Source organism: Marmota monax, unplaced genomic scaffold (genome assembly GCF_021218885.2).
Source record: "Marmota monax isolate L192 unplaced genomic scaffold, Marmota_monax_Labrador192_F-V1.1 WCK01_AAM20220418_F8-fsc00015, whole genome shotgun sequence".
NCBI lineage: Eukaryota > Metazoa > Chordata > Mammalia > Rodentia > Sciuridae > Marmota > Marmota monax.
Window position 1 is genome coordinate 17,398,075 of NW_026692194.1, and position 27,281 is coordinate 17,425,355.

Consider the following 27,281-nt stretch of genomic DNA (forward strand, 5'->3'; position numbering starts at 1 on the left):
AAGGAAAAGTGACAGAAAAAAACTTTCTCTAAATTTTGAGAAGTGCAACATTTTACAATACAAATAACCTAATGAGAACTCTTTGCACTTAATGTTGCATCCTGTATGAAAACTTGCAGATATACTTCTCTACAGTCAGCACCCAGTCTCTGGAAAATATCAAGGTAAAAATGGCTGGAGGTGCTTTGAATACAAAAGTGCTCCTCCAAAATGAATTGAAGGTCCTAAATATTCAAAGTCCCGTTTTTCAACCATTTTATGTTTCTTCTTTAGATTTTGATGATTTTTGATTGAAAAAAAATATTTTCATCAGTTATGGTTGAACCCACCTATAACCCCAGCAACTCAGGAGACTGAGGCAGGAGGATCACAAGTTTGAGGCCAGCCTCAGTGACTTAGTGAGGTTTTGTCTCAAATTTTTTTTTTTTTTTTAAAAAGGGCTGTGGTGTAGCTCAATGGTAGGTAGCCCCCAGGTTCAATCCTCAATACCATAAAAAAGAAAAAAAACAACCAACCCCATCCCCAGAATTATAAATATTTAATTGATATGGACATTAGATTGGGTCAGAGTAGAGGTTGTACAGAGCTACCTGGAGTCCAGGTAATGAAGGATGATCTTTGCTTGAATCTTGGGCTTTCAGAGTGAAGGAGTTGGGCAGAGGGACATGATGGGATTTAGTCCTGATTATCTCTTGGAGGCAGGTTGGACTTTAAATTTCTAGCATTAGAAATAAGGGATAGAATAATATTTAAATAAGGTCTTGTAGGGCAGTGGTGCATGCCTGTAATCCCAGCAGCTCAGGAGACTGAGACAGGAGGATCCAGAGTTCAAAGCCAGCCTCAGCAACAGGAATGTGCTTAGCAACTCAGTGAGACTTTCTCTCTCTCTCTCTAAATAAAATACAAAATAGAGCTGGGGGTGTGGCTCAGTGGATGAGTGCCCATGGGTTCAATCCAAAAATAAATAAATAAATAAGGTCTTAGAATAGAGTTTCAAAAGTCATAAGATCTGAAAATCATTGTCCTCTTCAAAGAGAAAAGTGAAAGTAAAGAAGGCCAGGGTAGATGGAACATGAATGAAAAGCTTCTAGGATGCTTCACAAATGTCAAGTGATTTTTTTCACTTTAATTTTGAGACCAAATTATTTTGAGTAGTTGCCTTAGAAATTGTCATCATCTTAAAACACCCAGAAAAAAAGAGAGGAAACATGGCAAATGAATCTCTTACTCTTTGGGCTGACTGGAATTAGAAACAAAACTGAAGAATAAATTTTTTCTTTAATTTGGACGTTGGAGAGCACTCAATATGTTCTATCATTTTATATAGAAGAACACATCTGTTTAAGATATATATTTTAAAATTTAATGAGTTGAGGTCAGATTGGACATAGAGAAATATTTCTGTCCAAGACACATGAAGTAGGGTATTTTTAGAATCATCTTTTCCAGCCAGGTGCAGTGGCCATTCCTATCATCCCAGAGGCTCTGGAGGCTGAGACAGGAGGATCCTGAATTCAATGCCAGCCTCAGCAATTTAGCAAGACCCTATCTTAATAAGCTGTAAGATGGGCTGAGGATGCCTCTGGGTTCAATCCTCAGAATTAGGAGAAAAAAAGAGAGAGAGAGAGAGAAACATCTCTCCCTGTGCTGCCATTCTTCCTGGCATACAACCATGGTCTCCCTTAAGACTCTCCCCAGTGCTAAAGCCAGCCCCATTCAGTAGCAGACAATTGAAGTGATTGTCCAACCTGCCTCCAAGAGATAATCAGGACTAAATCCCATCATGTCCCTCTGCCCAACTCCTTCACTCTGAAAGCCCAAGATTCAAGCAAAGATCATCCTTCATTACCTGGACTCCAGGTAGCTCTGTACAACCTCTACTCTGACCCAATCTAATGTCCAAACTTGACACTTTAACTTTTTTCTCCATAAACCAGGGTTTGTCATTAATAAATTTTTACCTCCGCATTCTCTTCTGTATGGCTCAACTTCCCTTCTCTCTACAATTCCAATCTGGCTCTCCTTTGAGGGCCCTGCTTGTCCTTGAAGTACTCTCAAATGGTTTTCTCTTACCCCATGTGACGCTGGACTCAGAGTTTGAATAGGTATCCTCCTTGCTCTCTGCTTGCTCTTCTTGGGCAATGTTTCCCACTTTTCTCACATGCCAGCTCCCTTGCAGTGCACAGGAGCAGATGATTCCTCATGAACCTCCTTGCTATCCTTTGGGCAATTGCTCCCATTGACAATTTTAGTACTTGCCCAATTGTCCTTCACCACTACTCCTGTCATTATAATTTATGATTTCAAGATCCACAACTACTATCTCTCATGTCCTAGATCTACTCACCGCCAAAGATCTTGGCTTTTAACCCATGTCAGCTACCCATTTCTATGATCAGACCAAAAATATTGCCATTTTCAATAAATGCATTCTTCATATACTCTCTGTTTCAAAGCATCTCAGGGCATACTGCCCCCTCCATGGTACACTCCTCCATTTTTGCTCCTCTGTTGGATCCTCCAATCCATTGGTGTTCACATTACCTTTTTCCATTACTCATTTCCTCACATTCTTTTAACTTGGATTTGCTTCAATAGGTCAGTCACAGTCATCACTATCCGCTTTGCTTCTCTTCTCTCCTTCTGTCACACCAACTTGACAAGACCTCGACCTTGACTAAATTCAACTTTCACCTTACTTAGTACCTATAAAAAGGCTGGAGAATGAGAAATATTCCTGCTGGCTAATTTAACTTTAAATTCATGACCACAAACCTTGAAGGATCATGAGGGTTGTCTGGAAATATTCTCTTTCCCAAGTCAATTCACTCTCTTACTTTCTAAGACCACTATTACACAGCTTCCATCTCAATCCTTAAACTTTAAAAAGTCTCCTTCTATTCTCAGCTAATGTCTTTACATCATGTTTCAATAATAAAATAAATAGGACAAGAAGGTAATTCCTATATAGTTCAAGCATTAAAACTACCTATTGGTTTTATTCCAGCTGCAAGGATGCTTCCTGCTCCTACTTAAGGTACATCGGTCCACAGTCCACTTATGCAGTGAAGGACCCCTTCCTCTGAACCACTCAGGACATTCCTAATTTCTCCTATTTAATCATTCACATTAGTGTATAAATATGCTGCTGTGTATCCTGTTTTTTTTTAAATCTTGTTTGCATATCTTTATTCAAATATCACCCCACTTTTCTGTTCCCTTTTAAACCAAATGTTCTCCAAAATGTTTTCTGTACTCCTGTTTCTATGTTCCCTCTTTTATTTTTTCTTGAACTGACTCCTTTCAGAATTTGTTCCACTTCATGCACTAAATATTTTGCTGTTGTCAGCACATGAACCTCACATTGCCAAAGTTCATTGCTTTATTCTTAATCCACATTTTATTTGATCTCATAATAGCAAAGGCCATGCGTGGTCACTACTTCTTGAAATACTTTCTTCATTTTCCCCCCAGGACAGTATTCTCTGTCATATTTCCTTTTTTTTTTTTTAGTGGTTCCTTTTCCATCTCCTTTGGTGAACCTTCTCATCCTCACAACCTCTCAACACCAAAGATGAAAGCTCAGTTCTCAGACTTTTTTCTATCTGCTCCCCATGTGCTCATCTAATCCAGTTGCTTTAAATTTCATTTCAGCCCTGATCCTTCCCATGAAATGCAGACTCATGTTCCATCTTCACATTCAGATTTATGATAGACATCTCAAATTAACTGACATCTTGATTTTTTATTCTCTTTTTTTCCCCCACTCATCCCTATTTCAGTAAATATAACTGTCATTCACATAATAGCTTATGAGTCATCCTGATTCTTCTCCTACTCTCACAGACTTGATTTTCCTCTAAAAACCCCAATTCGACTAATGTGTGTGTTCTCCCTTGGACATGCAGTCAGAGTCGAGTTGCTTGACATGCCTTCTTGATACCTTGAACCACTACAAGCTTTATGACTGTTCTTCATCCTTTCACTTTTGTAAGAAGCCTGAGTGTTTCTTGAAATATGATATATCAAGAAATTTGTAATGTTTTGAACAACCAACAATAAAAAATTAAAAAAAAAAATTCCCATCTTGAACAACAGCAGATGAGGCAGAGAGAGAAGATGGGAGGGGAGGGGAGGGTGGATAGTAGGGGAAAGGCAAGGTAGCAGAATACAACAGTCACTAATATGCCATTATGTAAAAATGTGAGTGTGTAACCGATGTGATTCTGCAATTTGTATTTGGGGTAAAAATGGGAGTTCATAACTCAATTGAGTCAAATGTATGAAAGATGATATATCATGAGCTTTGTAATGTTTTGAACAACCAATAAAAAAATAAATTAATTAATTAAAAAAAAAAAAGAAGTACAATTCCATAGAGTACCTTCTAGGCCCCAAATCCTCCAAAACCCTCCCAGCTCACTCAGCATAAAATGCAAATTTCTTGACAGCACATTAAGGCTCTGAATCCTTTATTTAACTTGCCTACTTTTTCTTCTCTTATCCCTTACACTCACCCCTGAGCTCACTGCACCATCCATGCTGGAAAATTGTCTCTTTGATAAACCCTTTTCTGACTACGTGTGTGTGTGTGTGTGTGTTTGTGTGTGAGTGAAGTGCTGGGGATTGAACCCAGGGCCTTGTGCATGTGAAGCAAACATCCTACCAACTGAGCCATATCCCCAGATCTTTTACTTTACACTTTAAGTAAAAGAAAGCCTTATATCTTCCACCTATCTTTTGATCCTGCTTCCACCTTACTTTATATCCTTCAAATCAACTTGATTTTTATTTATTATGTCTCCTCCAATTAAATAGAAGGTTTTGATTTAATTTTAGGTTTGATCAAATATAAGCTTCATGAGGCAAGATCTTGGTTCATGTTATTTGAAGTTATCCATTAAAAGATTAAACAGCACCTTGCATATAAAAGGAACTCAATAAATTTTTTTCCATTCATAAGTGAATAAATCCAGGAAGAGAATTGAGTAGAATGCAAAATAAACACAGAAAGGGTTGTTGAAAAGTAAGCATTTTTACAGTTGTTTCTTATGGTAAAAATAAATAAGAATGGTATTGAAGTCTTTAAAATGAAAGCAAAATATGACCTTGGACTTTTAGGTATAGAAAATGAGACACTGAGAGCCTATACAGAGGAAAAACAGGACCTTGTAGTCAGTCATAAGTTAGAAAATTTCAGAAAGACAACTTGAAATTAATACTGACAATATATATTTGAAAAAGACATGGATTTGTCCTATATAGTCTTTAGGACACCTGAAAGGAATAGAGTAATTATTCAGAGGAGTAAACATTGATATCTATGTTGAGATTTTTTTTTCACCTGTATGACTCATGGCATATTAATACAGGTGTATAACTCCAGTAAATTCCTTTTTACTAGCATTTGCCTGAGATGTTTTTTTCTAACCTTTTGCTTTTGATCATTTTGTATCCTTAGAGTTAAAATGCATCTTTTGTAGGTTGTATAGCACATGCTTTGAGGGCTCCATCCATGTTCTCTTGAAGAAAAGAGCATTTGTGTGCAGCCAGCTCTTCTTCTAACAGCCAACAGTTGCATCTTTTTTTAAATTTATTTATTTATTTATTTATTTATTTGTTTTTTTTTTAATTTTTTATTGTTGGCTGTTCAAAACATTACATAGTTCTTGATATATCATATTTCACAATTTGATTCAAGTGGGTCATGAGCTCCCATTTTTACCCCATATACAGATTGCAGAATCACATCAGTTACACATCCATTGATTTACATATTGCCATACTAGTGTCTGTTGTGTTCTGCTGCCTTTCCTATCCTCTACTATCCCCCCTCCCCTCCCCTCCCCTCCCCTCTTCTCTCTCTGTCCCCTCTACTGACATTCATTTGTCCCCCTTGTATTATTTTTCCCCTTCCCCTCACTTCCTCTTGTATGTACTTTTGTATAACCCTGAGGGTCTCCTTCCATTTCCACGCAATTTCTCTTCTCTCTCCCTTTCCCTCCCGCCTCTCATCCCTGTTTAATGTTAATCTTCTTCTCATGCTCTTCGTCCCTACTCTGTTCTTAGTTACTCTCCTTATATCAAAGAAGACATTTGGCATTTGTTTTTTAGGGATTGGCTAGCTTCACTTAGCATAATCTGCTCTAATGCCATCCATTTCCCTGTAAATTCTATGATTTTGTCATTTTTTAATGCAGAGTAATACTCCATTGTGTATAAATGCCACATTTTTTTTTATCCATTCATCCATTGAAGGGCATCTAGGTTGGTTCCACAGTCTAGCTATTGTGAATTGTGCTGCTATGAACATCGATGTAGCAGTGTCCCTGTAGCATGCTCTTTTTAGGTCTTTAGGGAATAGACCGAGAAGGGGAATAGCTGGGTCAAATGGTGGCTCCATTCCCAGCTTTCCAAGAAATCTCCATACTGCTTTCCAAATTGGCTGCACCAATTTGCAGTCCCACCAGCAATGTACAAGTGTACCCTTTTCCCCACATCCTCGCCAGCACTTGTTGTTGTTTGACTTCATAATGGCTGCCAATCTAACTGGAGTGAGATGGTATCTTAGGGTGGTTTTGATTTGCATTTCTCTGACTGCTAGAGATGGTGAGCATTTTTTCATGTACTTGTTGATTGATTGTATGTCCTCCTCTGAGAAGTGTCTGTTCAGGTCCTTGGCCCATTTGTTGATTGGGTTGTTTGTTCTCTTATTGTCTAATTTTTTGAGTTCTTTGTATACTCTGGATATTAGGGCTCTATCTGAAGTGTGAGGAGTAAAGATTTGTTCCCAGGATGGACCAATGGTACAGAATATAGGACACAGAAACCAATCCACAAAACTACAACTACCTTATATTTGATAAAGGGGTAAAAGCATGCAATGGAGGAAGGATAGCCTCTTCAACAAATGGTGCTGGGAAAACTGGAAATCCATATGCAACAAAATGAAACTGAATCCCTTTCTCTCGCCATGCACAAAAGTTAATTCAAAATGGATCAAGGAGCTTGATATCAAATCAGAGACACGCCGTCTGATAGAAGAAAAAGTTGGCTACGATCTACATACTGTGGGTTCGGGCTCCAAATTCCTCAATAGGACACCCATAGCACAAAAGTTAATAACTAGAATCAACAAATGGAACTTACTCAAACTAAAAAGTTTTTTCTCTGCATCTTTTTTTTTTAGAGGGCTGCCCTCGGGCTGTAGCCTCACACCTAGCCCAGGAACGCAGCTGTCAGGAAGTGCCTGGGAATTAACATCCCTGAGAGGCAAGCTTTGATCAAAGGTACGGAAGCAGGAGCACTTCAGGCCCTCTGAACATTGGCAGGTTGTGTGTTCTGCACCACTTCCAAGTCGCAGCCTCTGGAAGCCAGCTCACTGATGCTCCCTGTTTCACATCTCCTTCTCCTACCCAGGCTCTGCCCATCTCTGAATCAGCTACTTGCACTTGAGTCCCTGGGGTCCGCTTCTGAATTAAAGCCAAGACAGAGGTTTTTTTAAACAAATCTTTTAATCTATTTCAACAATCGTTGTATAATGTTTATTCATTGTTCTTTTTTAGTATTGCAACTCACTAGTTGATTTCTACTTATGCTACCCATTGTCAGAGGTTGCTTCATTTTTCTTTCCTTTCTCCTTTTAGATTAGGATTAAATTGTTAAGACCCTTCCCCATCAGTTTCTTAGTTTCACAGTGTTTCATTATTTTTTGTAGATTTTTTTTAATGCATTGCAGCATGTATTTTGACTTACTAATATTTGACATAAATTCACACTTTTTTTCAAACATTTTGTAAGAACTTTAGGTAACTTAAGGTCCATAGTAACCAAATGAGATGGATAAGCATATGCTGAGTTATGAGTCGGCATTCTAAGTGAGATATATTTGGTTCCGAGCCCACACTCTTAAGGCTAGCTCAGTGTTTGGCACAAAAGATTCTCAACAAATGCCAATTTACTACTTCCAATTTAAAAATGTAAAATAATAGATGAAATCATGTTGCAGTTATTCTTAGTCTAAAGTTCGAAGATGAACCATTCTCAATGTCATATCCACTATAATTTTTTGAAGAGAAAAGAAAAACTAGCAATTCAATAGCACTTTGGAAGACTACATCTTAATGTTATCATTAGAGGTGTGTCTGACGGAGTCTCTATGATTGCTTAGAACCCTGTACACAGAAAGGAGCATGTGCTATTCAGGTGCTCTGAAAGATACTGTAAGATCATATATTAGTGTTCATTTATTTGTTTATTTTTGCCATAGAAAGTTCAATAGCAATGCCAACACTTCCTCCATGGGGTAAAAAAGAAATAAAGAAAGAAAAAGACCAGAAATGATAAACAATGTAGCAATGAAGCCAGTAATATCAGATAATGCATTTGGTGGTGGGGGAGGAATATGGAAGAACTGTTGTCTTATTTTTAATACTTATGAATTCTAAGTGCTGAAATTAGGTGGTTCTTCTTTTCTTCTAACTCAAAAGGATTAGCAAAAATACATGCAAACACAGTGGTCTCAATAACTAGCTTCATTTTTAGCAGAAATAATGGTAAAGAGAAGGGGATTCAAATATACATCTGCATCTATATATATGCAGAAATGTGAAATGAAAGAATACAGATGAGGTTGAAGAAGAAATTGGTGCATTCACTGCATGTACAGAAATGAGCAAATATTTAAATCCGATTATGTGGAATCTTTTCTGTGATACTATTTCTTACAGAAGAGAATCATGAATTATATAGTCTTATCATGGAGCCTTCATACAAGATAATCTCACTTTCAAGTCCCTTTCACTGTCAAGGTAGGCTCTGTTATTCATTACTTGGCCTTCAGGAGGTGTTTAATTTTTTAAAAAATTTTTATGCCAGGTGTGAATGAAAAAAGGTGTGAATTAGTTCTCCTGCTGTATCTAAAACCAAGAGTGTGCGAGTTCTCTGTGAGATTGCTTTGCCAGAAAATCAGAATGTATTCCAGTGTCTGAGATTTTGTCTCTTTGCTATGGAGTAATGAGGCCAATCAAAAAGACTAACTGGTTCCTGATGTCTGGGCTAGAGTAGAGGCAGGGTATAAACATGCCAATGGCACATAATATTACAATACATTGGAGGAACTGTGCTATTTTAAATGTAGTGCTACAATTGGGCATTATGGTGTATGCCTGTAATCCCAGCAATTTGGGAGGCTGAGGCAGGAGGGTCACAAGTTCAAAGTCAGCCTCAGCAATTTAGCCAAATCCTAAGCAACTTATTGGAACCCTTTCTGAAAATAAAAAAGCTGAGGATGTAGCTCATTGAGTGGGTAAACACCCCTGGTTTCAATCTCTGGTCATACTAAAAAAAAAAAAAAGTGGCTTTGGAAATATTGGACATCCCTATTAAAGAAAGAATAGCCTTGATCTGAATAGACAATCACTATACTTAGAGCAGGGATTATGCTCTCAGTAGTTCAGAGGCCTCCAGGTCAACTAAAGTCTGTGCCAAAAGGAGTGGTGTCTCTCATCTGCACACAAATTTACTAAATCAAGAATTCCAGCTGAAATATTTCTGCCTTCACCTGCAGATCATGAAAAATATGCCGGGGATCAGCAATACCCTTGTAAACCATACTGCTACCAGAATAAAAAGTACAAAAACATGTTCATACTGGGGAAAATATAGGATAAAGATGCTGACATTAGCAAAAGCACATATCTGTCAAATTCGTGGGAATCTCCCTTCAGTGGATGCAAAGCTGAAAGTGTTTGACCATTAGATAAGAATCAAGCCCCTGACATTACCACAAGGACTTCCAACGGAGCAGAACATGTCTCCCACATGTCTTAAGAGCACCGAGGAATTAGTATTGCAGAGGCATCTAAAACCTGTGGAGCAGGAATTAATTAAGTCCTGATGCCACAGAAGCTTCCTATTAAAAATGCAAATCATTTTTATTTAAAGATGGTGAGAAGTTACTTTTATTAAAATATATTTAGCCATTTTCATTGACTAACAACAACAATAGCAACCCCCCCCCACAGATCCTGAAAAAGTTTTGTTATATTTAATATTTAGAACTATTGTAAATGGACTTTTTATAATTTTAATTTATAATAATTAATTACTTTCATATCTTAGCACAATTAGTTTTTGTTTTCCTTGTGTACTATAGCCATGCTAAACTCATTTATTAGTTCTAGAAATATTTTTGCTGATTCTTTTAGGTTTTCTATGTAAAAACTCATCCATGAGAAGAAAGTGTTTTATTTCTTCCCTTCTTTCCTCCTCCTCCTCCTCCATCTCTTTCCCATTCTTCCCCTTCTTTCTCTCCTTCTTCCATTTTCCTCCCTCTCCCTCTCTTTCTCCTTCTTCTGATTGAATCCAGGGATGCTCTACCACTGAGCTGTGTCCCAAGCCCTTTTTATTTTATTTTGAGGCAGAATCTCACTAAGTTGCTAAGGCTGGCCTTGAACTTTTGATCCTCCTGCCTTATCCTCCTGAGTTGCTAGGATTATAGGTAGGTGCCACCACATCAGGCTTATTTCTCCATTTCTAATCAGCATGCCTCCAAATTATTTTTTCTTGCTTTATTACACTGTCCAGAAACTACAGGACAAAGTTGAATAATTTAATATGATCATCATGACCTTGTTCCTAATCTTACTAAGAAAACATTCTCTATCACTATTAAGTATAATGAAAGCTGGGTTTTTTTTTAGATTCTTTTTTTAATGTATGTAATTATCATGCCAATATGTTTGAAAACATGCATGAATACATTGTGAAACAGTTACATCTAGTTAATTAACATGTTCATTGACTTATCTAGTTACCATTTTTGCATTGAGAACATTTAATATCCACTCTTTTTGAATCCCTCAAGAATATGATGATATCAACTTGTAAATCAGAGATTATCTGCACACTGGCATCTATTGAATTGCTATTTACAATATCCAAAACCTGGAATCGACCTAAGTCTCCACCCATGAATGAGTGGATGAGGAAAATATGTATGTATATGTAATGGAACACTATTCAGCCATGAAAAGGAAATACTGTCATTTGTAACAACATGGATAAAACTGGAGGACATTATGTTAGGTGATATAAGCCAGACACAGAAAGACAAATACAACTTGGTTTCAGTAATATGTAAATACCTTTAACATTTATTTTATAGATTAAGTAGAAAAGAGAATGGTGGTTACCAGAAGTAGGGAGATTTGAGGTAAAGGGAAAGATTATGGTATTGTTAGTCAAAGAACACAAAGTAGATAGGAAGAATAAGTTCAAGACATCTATTATACAGCATGGTGATAAAACTGCAAGTCATACGATTATATAGTTGTATTCTTTGGAATGAAAAAATGATGGATCACATCAATTAATGTTTGAATATTGAATCAGTCTTTCATTACAAGAATAAATCTCAATTGGGCATGGTTCATTACTCCTTCTATATACTACTGCTTTTGATTTGTTGAAGAGTTACACTAAATTAAGAGGAGAAAATAGATTATAGGAGTTTTAAAAACAATCTTTATTTAGTTGTAGGGTCAGAGCAATGTACATTTTATGAATGTGTTCCCTTCTTTTCTATCTTCTGAAAAATCTGTTAGAATTGCCCTTTATGATTTCTTTATTTTTTTATTTGGTGGGATTTACTAGAAAATCATCTGAGCTCGGACCTTTCTTTCTTAGACGGTTTTAAATTATACATTAAACATCTTTAATAGTTATAGGACTATTTATGCTATTTATTTCATGTTTTACAAGTTTTGGAAGTTTTTGGCTTTTGAAATATTATCTCTTCCATCCAACCTGTTTAATTTATGTGCATGAAGTCAAAGGAAGTGGTCTTTATTAACCATTTAACATCTGTGGATCTGTAGTGATGTTCTGTCCTTCATTTCTGATACTGGTAATTTCTGTCTTCTGTTTTCTTTGTCATTTTTGCTATAGATTTATCACCTTTACGGATATTTTTTTTCAAACAACCAGCTTTTGGATTCAATTATTCATTGTTATCGATACTTGCTCTTACTTTTATCATTTTTTTTTTTCATCTTCATGCTTTGGGTATGTTTTCTTATTCATTTGAGCATGGAACCTTAAATTAATGATTCACAACCTTTTTAAATTAAGTAATGAATAACATTTTTTTCCTTAGTGCTACTTTAATAGAAGTCCACAAATTCGATAAATTGTATTTTCATTTTTTTTTTTTTAGTTCTAACTGCTATCACTTTCCTTGAAATTTTATCTTTAACCATGGATGATTTAGATGTGTATTGTTTCATTTCCAAGGTTTTGTGGATTTTCTTTTTATCTTTGTGTTTGTATTTTGAGTTCAATTTCATTGTGGTCAGGGAATCGGCTTCGTATTATTTAAATTATTTTAAGTTTGGTGTCAGATTATTCTCTATCCTGGTGAATTTTCTTTTTCTTTCTTTTTTTCCCCCCAATCAGTATTATATTTTACTTTCAAATAGACTTGGAATTTATTGCAGAATTGGGCGTCAACTTGGTTTGCAGCTTGTGGGTTCCTGTGAAGAGGTAGGAGTGTGATCCAATGTTGGGCTGAAAGTTGTAACAGCAGATGCAGGTGGGTGTGGTTCACTGTCCTCAGTTTGATTTTGACAGGGGAGGTCACAATTTAGCATTCTCCTGGAATTTTAAGTCCTGGGGCAGTGGGCTTGATTTTCTTTATAATACTGGCCCTTCAAGACAAGCAGATATAATAAATAGCTGTTTTATGAAAATTAAAAATTTGACACAATGTATGGCCTTATTTTTTCTTTTTAATTCATTTTATTTTATTGGTACATTACATTGAACATAATGATGGGATTTGTTATTACATATTCCTAAATGCACACAAAATAACATGATAATACTTTTACTCTCACTGCTACTCTCTTACTAAAATTATTGTTCTGTCAGCTTTAAAATTTTTAAATATAATTAATTTACCATCATTTCATTCATATTGATCAAATCAAAGGAATTTTGACTATTTTGCCCTTTAATTTTAATCATTAGATTCGTTTTTCTCTTCTTCTGTTCTTATTTGAATAAATAACCCCTGCTTCATTTACCTTTGTTCTTTTCTTCTTTTTATGTTTTAAAATATACTTTGTCATTCTTTTTATTGCTTCTTGACTTGAATACTCATTAATTCTAAGAGTTTTTTTAAAATACAGATATAATGCTCTTATTTTTGCTTTTTTTTTTTTTTTTTTTTTTTTTTTTTGCTTATAATACCGAGGATTGAACTCTGGAGTGCTTTAGCTACATTCTCAGTCCTTTACTAATTTTGTTTATATTTATTTATTTATTTATTTTGAGACAGAGTCTTGCAAAATTGCCGAGGCTGGCCTTGAACTTGCAATCCTTCTGCCTCAGCCTCTTGAGTTTTTGGGATTACAGATGTGCCCCACCATGCTTGGACTGTTCTTAAGAATTATTTAGCTAATTGCGACAAATTATCTTTAATATTTTTAACAGTTCTGAATACTTCATACATTTTATTACAAATTCTTCTTTGTGTCAATAGGTAGATTATATTTTTTGACTCTTTCTTGGAGGGAGGTACTTTTCTTATTACTTATTTCTATTATTTCATGTTCAAAGAAAGCATTTGTATGGTGTGAAATCTCCGATATTAGTTGATGCATTCTTGTGATATCTTGTGCTTTTTTCCATGAATGACAGAACCAACACATCACCTAAAATTTGGTTCCACACAGAAGCACTAAGAAGGTATGAAAATATGTATTCATTTACAAGACCAGGACTGCTTCTCAAGCAGGGCCAAAAACATCTAGAAAAAGTAAAGAGGGGGATGACTTGGGGTCTTGTTGTTTCTTCATGTAAATAAAAAAAACAGGGAAGAGGAGCTCATGATAATTTTTTCTTATTCTTATGGAGTTCTTTCTATAAGCTCTAAGGATAACTTGTATTTAATGACCAGTTTCAGGTTGGATTTTGCCTAAACTTTAAAGACTGATATTACAGAATGGATATTTAGATTAATTTGCTAATTTGGGGCACTGTATCTTTCAGAATTTCTTGCTAATGGATGATGGAATGCTTGGGCTTTAAATTTCTGATTCTAACATATTTTCCATACTCAGGCACCAAATGGAATGAGAGGGAGTTTGCTCTTTCTGTCAGTCAGTGGGAGGACATGGTTTTGTCTCCTTTTCCATACGTGGTAGCTCTCTGATGTCCTATTTTTATGCAAGAGGCTCAATGCCAGCTCTTCTGTGGTCTTAAGGTCACTTCTCCTGTCCTTTCTGTGGCTGTTTAGGTCTAACCATTATCTGCTGATTACTATATGGATTCCCAGAAAAGATCTTATACTTATGATTGTGATTTTTTTTCCTTCTTTCTGAAACCTGCAGTATATATATATATTTTTTTCTTCTTGTTAATATGACCATATTGTTTAACCATAAGGGTGCTTATATGCATTTTCTTCTCTATTCAAATTATCAGGAAAATGTGTACCATCTGGGTTTTAGACTATTGATCACTATGACAATTTATGGGCAAGTTATAATGTATCTTCAATTTAGAAACAAGTTCCTATTTGTCCAAAATGGTCTAATATAATAGACTACCACTATTAACAACGTGTAAGCAAATGAGAACTCCTTTAACATGATGAATGGATCATCATGAGCACATTTCTTTATGTCTCTTGTATAGGATAAAGAAAAGAAAAACATACATTGAGAAGCTGAAACTTTATAAGTGTTTTTCTTTTCCCTATCATCAGTGTTGAGAGCCACAGCCAAAGGGGCCCCAGCAAACTTCCAGCTGCCAGCAAACTTCCAGCTGCTGGCTGATGATTGGCTCACAGCGGCCCCAGCAACATCTAGCTGATTGGCTCCTCGGCCCCAGCAACATCTAGCTGATTGGCTCCTCTGCGGTGATGCTCATTGGGCTGTTTCCCTGCCCTTTCAGACCACGGAGCTGCTCATTGGGGGACTTTTTGGCTCCGCCCACGTGACCCAGCCAATCGGCCTCAAGAGCAGGAGGATTGTGGGAGGTGGAGAGAAGCTTGTGTGGGAGAGGGAGGCTTGTGGAAAGCCGGTGGTGGTAGTTGAGGCTCTGAGGGTTTTTCCTGAGAGGCTATTTTGTTTGGCGAGTGTGGTTCTAAAAATAAAGTTAGTTTCTTTTGACAAGTGACTCCTGATTGTGCCCAGCCAGACTGCGGCACATCAGTACTTGCTCTTTTGTCTTACATGGCAAATTTCTTTAGAGTCATTTTTTATTCTGACGAATACTTTCCTTTTAAAATTGGGCTTAACCTAAAGAAAAAAAGGTTGAATTGGATGTATCTGCCTCAGATACATTGCAATTTGTGTGGCCATTACCTAAAAGGACCTAACTTCAACGATCTTCTGTTCTTTATGGGCTCCTGTCCAGTGATCTAGAATCACAAGATGGCCAATATGGGTTCCACAGCAGGACAGAGCCTTGGGGCAGGAGAGTTGGAGCATTTTCCAGAGAGGAACCATGTTTTGGGTCTTTAGGTAAAACCCATTTCTTTTGTTTATGTTTCTTCTTCTTTGTCATCTGGAAACATCAGTGCTATGAAAATATAAGCAAAAAGGATGATACTTAAAAGTGTGATTGTGAAAACTAGTTAGGATGCCTCTGTTTACATACACCTAAAAAGAAGTAGCTGAACAATCCAAGCAACATGTGAATAGAACTTGGTGAAGGAGCACCAGATTCAGAGTGTGGGTATTTGGAGTTTGTTCTAGCTAAGTCAGCTGGGTGCTCTTAACCAAAACTTCAGCATCTCTGTGTCTTTGTTTTCTAATTTCTAAATATATATATATTTTTCCAAATGAGAAAGACACAGATATATAAATATATTTGTATACATATATAATATATTTGTATACATATATATTCATATGATATATAAAATATATATTTTTTCTGTAAAGTTGAATTTTTTTTTTTTAATTTTAGAAAAAAATTCAAATTAAAAACAGAAATAAAAGCAAAAGTCAATCTGCAGACCCAGTGAGACACATCAGCAAAATCTTTAGCCTGGGTGATAGCCATTGGCTGCTGTGTATGCAATAGCTCTTAAAACTACTCATTCAAGTTCTCTCTGGTTCTCATACTTTCAGAATTGAGAGAAATAAATCATGGAAATAGCAAACAAGACAACTTGAGGGCAAGATGTAATGTGAATTAAGTTTTGAAAATTGAGTAGACATAAAAAGGAGAAGTTGTGTAGGTGAAGTTGGATTGAGTAAAGGGTGGTAGGATGTGGTAGTGGAATGATACATGGTGCAGGTTAGCAATCTGAACACAAGAAAGGTAACTAGTGAGGAACAGAGGGAGATGGGGGAAGAAACTCTGGAGGAGACAGGGTATTAGATAACCAAGAAGTTGGGCTTTAAAATCTCATAGATGTGTGTTTAAAATCTGAATTCTGCCTCTTAAGTAGCTATGGAAAGTTGGATACTCTTCTTAACCTCTCCAAAATCTGTTTCTTCATTAATGGTGATACAAGTCAAACCAGCTCTATATGTTTCCTCTGAGGACCAACTTAGTTGATGTGAAAAAAGCATGCAGTGGACCTAAATGTTAATTGTAAGTCAAAAACAGAATGGGAACAGATTGTTAAGAATTTTGACTGATAACTATGCGATAATAACATGAAGGTATAGGAGTTTGCATATAAGCCAGTGGAGGGAATAATTCAGACATTAAGATGGACAAGAGAAACCTTGTCATCAAGTATTCAAGGGTCTCTTTGATTCAGAGGCTGTTTTGAAGGGCATGGGCTCATGCTGTTTGTGCATATGCAGGCCTGAGTTTTTGTGTTCACAGTCAATCAACGTATAGTTCTGAGTGATTTTAGATAAAACACTACCTATTCCAGTCATAGGTCTCCATTGTGTAGTTGCTAGAGGCAAAACCAAAACGAAACTTTGGGACTTTGTATTTGATGTGAAACTAGTGGCTTTAATTTGTTAACATTTTGAAGCAGCAACTGCAGTTTGGATTGAGAAACAAAACACCCCCAAGAGACATAAGAACTATGCTAAATAAATTTTATATGACCCTCAGCACTCATCTACACCTTTTTATCTTTCCCTCAATTGGTGTGTGCTGAGAAAATACAAAGGTGTCTGTCTCCATGAACAAAAGGATAACTGTGGTAATTTAGTCAAACACTGTGTTCAAAAAATTATTGGAAATTGCAGGTGAGTTGTTTTCATAGCCCTGGCTTCCAAGTAAGGGCAACTTCTGATACTCTACCACTATCAATTCAGTGAATCATTTTATTTTCTGTGTCTTATTTGCACACATATGATATGGGGTACATATCACCCAATTGCTGGCTGACTGCTTTTCTTTATAAAATTATTATGAAGACTGAGTATCAGCTTCTTTGTTGTAAATCCAAATGATTAACTAATGTATTAGTTAAGATATTATTGACAAACTTCAAATTTTCAGTAGCTTAGCACAACAAATATTTTATACTTTTATTTTGCTGGAGTTATAGTCATTCAAACTAAGCCAATTCTGCCAATGAATGGGGCACTGTTAATGAGACAGGGAACGTGGGCTCTAAGATGGCTTGGAGTCCACCTGGAATCCCCATAGCTCACTCACATAGCAATCAAATGTGGGTGCTATTGGTCAGGAGTTTGTTTCCCTGGGGGTATAACAGAGACCCAAGTTCCTTCCAGATTTTATCTCTGTCATCTTCCATGTGCAGATTATAAAACCACTGTGATGATAGTGGAAATGCTAATAAATTATTTTCAAGACAGAGGAAGAGAGGGAGAGGAAGAGAGGAGTGGAGAGAGCCTAATACATTGGCATTTGCTGATTTATTTAGGAAAAAATACTTCAACAAGGGTCAGTTTCCAACTATCAACAGTTTAACCCTTGGCTTACAGCATTCCTGAATATTTAATAATCGGCTCTTGTGGGCTGGTGAGACCTATCTCCAGAGTGCCCCTGATGGGACATCTTCTCCTTTCCACTCAACTGTAATAAGAAGAACACTTAGAAGGTTAGATATGAGAGAGATTTCTATGGGCCAGGCCTGGAAATAGAAGAAACTCCTAATGTTAGAATTCAGTCACAGGCAAGGACAACAAGGGAGCCTGTAACATATAGTCTGACAAGGTACCCAGGGAGAAATGGAATTGGGTTAAATACCCAGGCATGGAGGAACATGCCGGTGGTCCCAGGTTCTTGGGAGGCTGAGGCAGGAGGGTTGATTTTCACATGTATCATGAGCATTAAGGAAATAATTAGCTATGTGAAGATGGAGAGCTCTTTAGCTCTCCTATGTTAAATATTATAGGAGCTATACAGGTGACAAATTTCAGAGAAATTTATAATCTGAAAATATCTGACTTTTTAATATCATGAGAACATTGTCTACCAAACCAACCAGCTATCAGATAAGACTTGGTCAACTGCCTGTGGCACTATCACAGAGAGGGGGAACCTTCAGGAGTTGGGGCCATGTGGGGAGAGTTAGATCGCTGGGGGTATACTCATATTTTCTTGCCTCCTGCATGCCATATTGAGCATCTTTGTTTGAACAAGTGCTCCCTGGCATGATATACTGCCTACCATAAGCCTGAAGACAATAGGACCAAGTGGACATGAACTTAAACCTTTGAAACCATGAGCCAGAATAAATCTTTCTTCCTTATAAGTTGAATTTCTCAGGTATTTCATTGCAACAACAGAAAGCTAACACAACTTTTTTTAAAGATATTTTAAAACACAATTATAAATTTTTTTGTCTCCTAATAATGCAAATAATCTGACATAAACTTGGGATGGAGAAATTGAGTGTTCATGTAACTTAAAATACAGAATGCAGACTGACTATGCTATGTGTAGGAATTTAAGAATAGTTCTCTTTAATTATGGCTTTATAGAATAACTCTGTATATGTATTCCTCAAAGAAGAATTATCTAGTAGTTTCTATCAAACTTTTAAATGCTTAAAAATTTCCCATCTGAAAATCAAGAACTTTTCAAGATTATATATGTTTTAAGATTTTTTTTAGTTGTAGATGGACATAATACCTTTATTTTTGTGTGTGTATTTTTATGTGGTGCCAGGGAATCGAACCCAGTGCCTCTCACACATGCTAGGCAAGATCTCTACCACTGAGCCACAACCCTGGCCCCTCAAGTTATATTTTTTAATTTCAATATTTATTCATGTGTAGTATTTTCCATTTGAATTGCTTAGTGATAAGTATTGTGTTGACATACCTGAAGTAAAAAGAAAGGTACCTTGGTAGCTCTACTAAGGCAGAGTTGAAAAGCAGAACAAAATTAATGTACTTCTCATTCTGGTGAAATTCCATGTTTTCATTTCAAAAGTGAACTTTGTAACTTTATAGCTAGATCTCCACTGATTTTGTCCTAAGATAAATGAGAGTGTACATAATAAATTAAAGTTCTATTTTGTTTCAACTTGAATTTCAATCAATTATTGATTTTGAGATTATTTGAGAGTACTTTGAGTGGGAAATACTGAATTGATGGAAGTGAGGCAAATTAATATGAAACCTAACCATATTGTTATGTACCATTATGTTTCTACTGACCTCATTTTCAGGAACTACTGAACTAATCTTTCTCCCATTTATAATTAAATTTATTTTGCATTTTTTTTCTGATAGCTGGTTGATTTGGTAGACCATGTTATCGTAATTTTAAAATGTTAAGATATTTTCAGGTTATGAGTTTTTCTGAACTTCGTCACCTGCCTAGCTCCTATAATATTTAACCTGTACATCCACATTCCATACTGCCTTAAAGCTCATGATACACGTGAAAATAGATTTTCATCAATAAAAAATAGTGCCAACAATGACTGATCCAGTTCCAAGATGCCTGCATTTGAAGCCTGAGGCCACTTAGCAGCTGTATTTCTTGGAGCAAATCTTTTTAACCTTTCAATGGCTCACTTTCTTTGCTGTGAAGAGGAAGCTGTACCATTTATGTTTATGCCTCAGAGCTTTATTATGAGGATGAAACGAGTCAATATATAAAAAGTTTTATAGAATACTAATCGCATATGTAAGTATCTTGTAAATATTGTCATTACTGTAGTGTTTATCTAGATCTAGGAGATGAGATGATTTCTTTAATTTTCAATTTTCAAGTGTCTGTATTTTATTTTTTTTTCCTAAAATAAACATTTGTTCAGTTGAAAACAAAGGCAAAAGCAAAACCAGTTTATTTTCCTAACTTTTGGATAATACTCTCACCTAAAAAGTTAAGATGATTTTTCTCATTTTAATCTCAAAAGAGGTGGAGGCATCATTTAATTTATAATATTGAAGTATTAACAACTGCAATTTTAATTATTCCTGATTTGAAACTTTAAGAAAATGTGATAATTTTCTCTTTTTCACACCTTTAACTGAGTTATATGAACTAAAATTTTCCCATATTCTCTCTTTATTTCTTATGTCCAGTAATTTTCTATGTCCTATGAATTTTCACTTTTTAAAGAAAGCCATTTTTAGTTATTGTTAAGGCAAATGCTCTATTGATAGTTGCTTTGGCTTTATGCTGGGTAGAAAGAGCATTGCATTTTGAATGGTGCTATGACCTGTCACTTTCTAGCTGTTCAGATCCCTGGGGTCTCAACTATAAAAAGTGTTAACGACATGAAGTTGTTGTTTTTTTTTTTTTAAATGTATGTATAAAGACATTTGTTTGCTATTTATAGGTAAATTCTAAAGTGTTACTTGACACAAAGGCTTTTTATGCTTCCTGTGTTCCTCTCAAATGTGAATTCCATTGTCCAGAGCATATACTAGCCTTACTTAGGAGCCTGGATTTCTGGCTTCAAGCTGGGATATATGTGTGTGTGTGTGTGTGTGTGTGTGTATATGTATGTATGTATGTATATATATATATATATATATATATATATAATTTTTCTTAGTAATAAAGTGATAGTTAAAATCATAGCTTAAACTTTTATACCTTTATTTTTCAAATTATGATTGATGTTAGAATATTTGTCTGATTAGTTTATCACTTTTATATTTATGTACTATGAGAAAAATTTAAAGCTTAATGCAGTGTCTGCCACTCATTTGTAAATTTGGTTTTCTCTCTAAATGTTTCAACATATTAGGATGTTATAGTAGATGGTTTGATTCCTTCTTTGAATGATACCCCGTGATTTATGGAATTTAACAACCCCACCAAGAATCTTTTTGAAATCCAGATAACCAAACCCTATGAACTAGAGTGTGTCCAATGAAATGAGGGACCAGGAGGTCAAGTCTATGGAAGTTGTTGCAAATATCAAGTAATGAATTGCAATAGCAATTGTAGAATCAAAATAGAAGGACAGGATGAGAATAGAATCTGTGCCTTCAAAAGTGCCCTGAGAATCAGATAATGCATTTAGCAACATTTAGAAAATTGTAGAATGGCATACAGATAGGAGGAGATTCTGTGATTGTTGCATGACCTGTTATGTCATAGGGCGGAGCTGGGGAGGAACTGGAGAACAATTTGGGAGGCAGTTAGAGTTTGGTTTAGGAGCATCAGTTCCCTAGCCAGACTGCTTGGGGTTGAATCCTGGAGCCCTCACTTCCCAGAGAGATGTTTTGGGCAAGTAATTTCATATTCCTGGGACTCCTACTCCTAGAGATGCTACCTACTTCACAAGGATTGTTATGGGGATTACATGAGTTTACGTGTGTAAGGAAATTTAAAAGATTCTTGGCAGACTGTAATTACAATAATGTTTATTTTTATGACTTTTATCTAGTCAAACTTCAAATTATCAAGATTAGAAAATTTTGAATCTGTTTTTCCTATCACTTAGTAATTATTAATTTTAATAAGAGTATTAAGCTTTTTACAATTGCATGTGTTGAACCTTTTTTTCTATTGTATAATGGTTTGTGTTTTAATTTAAAGCTTATGTAGTCTGAATCATTGATTTTTTTTCTAAAGGAATGTTTAAGAATACCTTGGAATTATACCACCATAATTTCATCTTTGTGTGTTTTCTATCAATCATGTCACATTTTCACATCATTGTAAACATCCTATACATGCTATTTTCTATGTTTCTTAGTATCTCCTAAAAATGTTCTCTATTTCTCTTATTCTATAAAATCACCACCTGTAAGGGCATCAGCATTTTGGCTCATGTGGACGCTGAATCTTGAAATTGAGTTCTGTCTTTTCTTTCATCTGTCAAAATTGTGATTGAATTTGAAACCTAGTTCCAAAAATTATGTATGCATGATTCTTCTTTTAGAACTGAACCTGAGCTGGGCATGGTGGTTCACGCCTATAATCCCAGTGGTTCTGGGGCCTGAGGCAGGAGGATGGCAAGTTCAAAGCCAGCCTCAGCAACTTAGCCTTGCCTAAGCAAATCAGTAAGACCCTGTCTCTAAATAAAATACAAAAAAAGTCTGGAAATGTGGCTCAGTGGTTGAGTGCCCCTGAATTCAATCATCCCTGGTACAAAACAAACAAAACAAAACATGAATCTATATTGCATTATTGATTAACTATTACTGCATTTTTGTGATTTTTATATTATAACTTTTTATTTGCCATAATTAATACTACAATACAAGTATTCCACTTTGTTCCATGAATCCTATCTTAAAATAATGAGAAATCCCAATATATAACTAATTAGTAAGAAGTTGTTTTGAATGAAACTGGAATAGAATCCCCAAACTGCACCATATTTACCCCTATCTCCTCTCTTTCTCTTTCTTTGGCATCTATGACAGAGGCTGAAAGTTCTTCATGGCAGTTTTTAAAGCCTCTAGCCTAAATAATTAATAATCCATCAATTATATGTTCTAAATTTGCCTGTGGCTCAAACAAGACCATCAGATATCTCAGTACTTTTACTGTTATTTGGTCCTCTAGTTCCTGAATTTGGTCCTGTAATTACTGAACTACACTTTTGAATAGAATTTTTGATTTTCAATAAAGTATATGTGTTAAGCATATTTTTAAGAATGCTTTAAGCTTATTAAAGAGAGTCACTTTCATAAGGCTGAGTGTGTGAGAACTCTTCCTCAATCTTAATATCAGAAAGAGGGATGGGCCTTATTCTACCCATTAGTATTTGATATTATTTATTTCCCTTTTTGCCTTGATCTCTGCTAAAATCAGAGTCAGATTTATGACCCAATTCTAGTGATTATACACAATACTACTTTGTGTAATAAATTTACCATAATGTTCTTTTATTATTTTACCTTCATCTTAACTTTTTGATTCATTCATTTTTACTTATTTCTTATTTTTTCTCTCCTAATTCATCTATAAGTTGTTTCATGATTATTTATTAGGCTAAGCTACCAGGAGTGGATTATTGTCTGAAAGTATATAAATATTCCGGTATCTTTTGGTACCTATTGTAGCCTTTGATTCACCTAGCCTCAGAGACAATTTTACTATGAATTGTTCCTAGATTAAGTGCATAAAAACTAAGCCTACCATATCCAAAATGAAAAATGCTTACCTCTGATGAAAGAATATAATTGTCATTGATTGTTACTTTTCTGTGTGATGGGATCAATGCTTCTTGCTCCCATGTAAGTATGACCTTGTGCCCATTGACCAACCTTTCCCCTTCCTCCCTCCTCTTCTCCACAGTCTCAGGTAAACCACCATTCTACTCTCAAACTCTATGAGATCAACGTTTTAAAATCCCAGGTAAGTGAGACTTTTCTTACTGTGCCTGGCTTATATTTTTTAGCACAATGACTTCTAGTTGCTTTCATGCCGTCACAAATGACAAGATTTCCTTTATATGGCTAAATACTATTCCATTCCATATATGTACCACATTTTTATCCATTCATGTTGGTGGGTAAAATAATTGCTTCCATTTCTTATTTACTATAAATAAGGCTGCAATAAACATGGGAATGCAGATCCCTTTTCAATTTATTGATTTCTGTTCCTTTGAATGTATACCCAGAAATGGGACTGCTGTATCATCTGGTAGTTCTTTCTAATTTTTTGAGCAGTCTCCCCACTGTTTTCCATAATGGATGTACTAAATTTAACATTCCCATTAACAGCATGCAAGCGGTCCTATTCTCTATGCCCTTTCCAGCACTTGCTGTATTTTTGACAACAGCCATTTTTATTGGAGTTAGGTGACAGGTCATTGTGGTTTTAATCTGTTTTTTTTGTTTTTTTTTTTTATGATGATTGTTGATGTTGAGCATTTTTTTTTATGTACTTGTTGGCTGTATGTTGTCTTTTGAGGAATATCTATGTAGGTCTATTGCTCATTTTTAAGTCAGGTCATTTATCTTTTTGCTGTTATTTTGAGTTCCTTAGTATTCTGAATATTAACTCCCTGCGGCAGATATGTAGTTTGTAAGTATTTTCTCCCATGTTGTAGGTTTCTTTTCTCTGTTTATTTCCTCACTGTGCAGAAGCTTTTTAATTTGTTGTAATCTCATTTGTCTATTTCTGCTTTTGTTTTCTATGCTTTTGTGGTCCTGTCCAAAAATTCCTTGCCATTCCAATGTCCTGAAATGTTTTTTTCTGTTCTCTTCTAGAAGCTTCATTGTTTCAGGTCTTCCACTTAAGTCCTGAATCCATTTTGAGGTTTTTTTTTTTTTGTTTTTTTTTTTTTTTTCTATAAGGGGAGAGAGAGGGAGGGTTCTAGTTTCATTTTTCTGTGTGTGGATTCCCTCAGCACCATTTGTTGAAAAGACTATCCTTTCCCCAATGTGGGTTCTTAACACCTATTTTTTTTTCTTCTTAAATTCTCAGTCAAGGACACTTTATTCCATTTTTTTGTTTTGTTTTGTTTTAAAGATGCTTGCCAGAGGGCACGAAATACTAGAAAACACTGAATTCAAACATGGCAAACATTGTTATGGAGGGAAGAAAATCATTCATCAGCCAAGAAAGAGGCACATCTGGTATTTTAGGTAGTGGAGTATCAGCCTACACTGATTAATAAGTGTACATCATTCATTTAGATATGCATTTATTAATCTTCATTCTTTACTTGATGGCCTTAGTTACCCAGAACATAGTCAGTCATGGACCAAGAAGTAAGCAACTAAGTATAGAATTAATTTTATTAAAATTCTTGAGATTAACTCCTTGAAGAGCTCTGTTTTTCAAGCCCTCGGAGAATTAATATTATATTTTATATTTACTATCCGAGACGTTTTCAAGAAATTTGAAGAAAATTACGATAACTGAGAGAAGAAGAAAGACACACAAAAGAACAGATGAATGAATGAATAAAACTACACACACACACACACAGACACACCGATGCACACACACACACACACAGAAGGAAACAGACCAAAAATTACATATATTAATGCAGTTATTTATTCTTTGACTTAACCATCATTTATTGACCTATTAAGTGCCAGATACTATATCAAGTACTGAGGCCCTATCTGATGGTGAATCTGGGGTCTCTGAAAGGTTTCTACAAGCAAACTTCTCATTGATCTATAGTAAATAGACCAAAGAAATAGACCTTTGGGTATCAAGCCACAGCTTTGACCTATGTAAATATTTTTTAAATTTATTTTTTAATTCTAATTTGTCATATATGTCAGCATAATGCATTGCAATTCGTATCGCACATATAAAGCACAATTTTTTATATCTCTGGTTGTATACAAAGTGTCTTCATACATGTACTTAGTGTGATGATAATTTGTTGGCTCTTAAAGTGTGGGTTTACTTCTAGGCCTTTATTCTATTCCATTGGTCTGTTTGTCTGTTTTTAGGCAAATACCATACTGTGTTGATTGCTATTGCTTTGCTTAAAATTTTATGTTGATTGTCTTATTTGGTATATTATTAACCACTGTAAACACAAAAAGGAAAAAGCAATTCATTATGCAAAATGTGAAAAAAATCAATAATTGACATAAGGATACCTGTCAAGTATGCACAATAGCTCTTAATATAGACTGATACACTTATAAATATTTGTAATTAATAGAGTACACTAACTACATTCCACATATATTTAATTTCCATTTAATAGAGGAGATTAGAGGTTATATTTGCAGCAAATGTCTCAGCAATAGAAAACTCATTTTCCTTCACTAATTGGGTCACTGGTGTCTTCGGAGCCCTTATTGGGCAAATGATAGTCTCCTGTGCTCCTATTAGCCAGCTGTGCTCAGCAACAGTCTTCAGATGCCTAAGCTACCATTGCCTTTGTGAAGTGGTCAACAGACAGGGTGAAATTAACCAAAAGAAAACAAGTCAACAAATCCATGAGCTTTGTCAGGATTTCTTTGCGCACATAATGAATGAAGTCGACACACTGTTTATTTTCAACCCATAATTAGTTTTTAATTGTGAGAGGAAAGGATTCCTGCAAGGGCTTTTATTTGTTGAGTGACTTCATCACAGGCCTAGGGATAATGCAGTGTTGACTGTGGAGTGTGCCTTGTTGACTGTGAGGATTATCACACAGCACACTAAACGGTGAATTAACTCAGGTAGATGCTCTCTATTAACACGAGCAGCCAAACTAACTGTCCACAAATGGAAAAAAGGTGGGGTGATTTTCCTACTCACAGACTGAACAATAAAGATGTGTCAGTGTCGTTTGAAAATATGTACTCCTCAGTATGTGAACACATTCTGCCCTTGTGTTCTTTGTAAGACAGAGAAAAAAAAGGAAATAAAAAGAATCTGCTTGTTATTCATCCCAGCTTTAGAAAATAAATGTGGCTTTGGTTCACTATACTTTAGTTTTTTAATTGCCTGTTTGATAGTAAACCTATTTCCATAATGCAAAGGCTATATTTCAAGTTTTATTTGAAGTATGTGCTTCTAATTTCAGATAACAGCATTTAGCTGTTTTGTTTATATAGTTTATTCCGTGTCACAGCACTGTTTGTCTCTTAATAAAAATCACAATTCAAGAAGACTTTTGCAGTCCTTAGGCCTTCGAAGATGTTTGCTTCCTTGCTCAATATTGTTGAAGAAAGGCCACCTGGAAAATAAGAATATGGTGAATACTTTGATTTTTATGAAAAAACAAAAAATCTAGTTTGGGTATGTGCTTTCTCTTTCCCTCTCCACCCACCCATAACCCATAAACCCCCAACAAACTTAACTAGTAACATTTTGAGTCGAAGGTCCATTTATTTTCTTATTGTTCCTCCAGAAGTTTTTAGTTTGGTGTCATGAAATTGTGAAAATAATTTGGATATACTAAACATAATAGGAATATGTTAATATGGAAGATACAT

General features: G+C 35.5%; 1 pseudogene; it reads left to right on the forward strand.

The window, feature by feature from the left end:
* LOC124077753 (large ribosomal subunit protein uL30m-like) overlaps window positions 1–9,898 on the forward strand; it is a 33,343-nt pseudogene extending 23,445 nt beyond the window's left edge.
* Window positions 9,899–27,281: the final 17,383 nt, after the last annotated feature.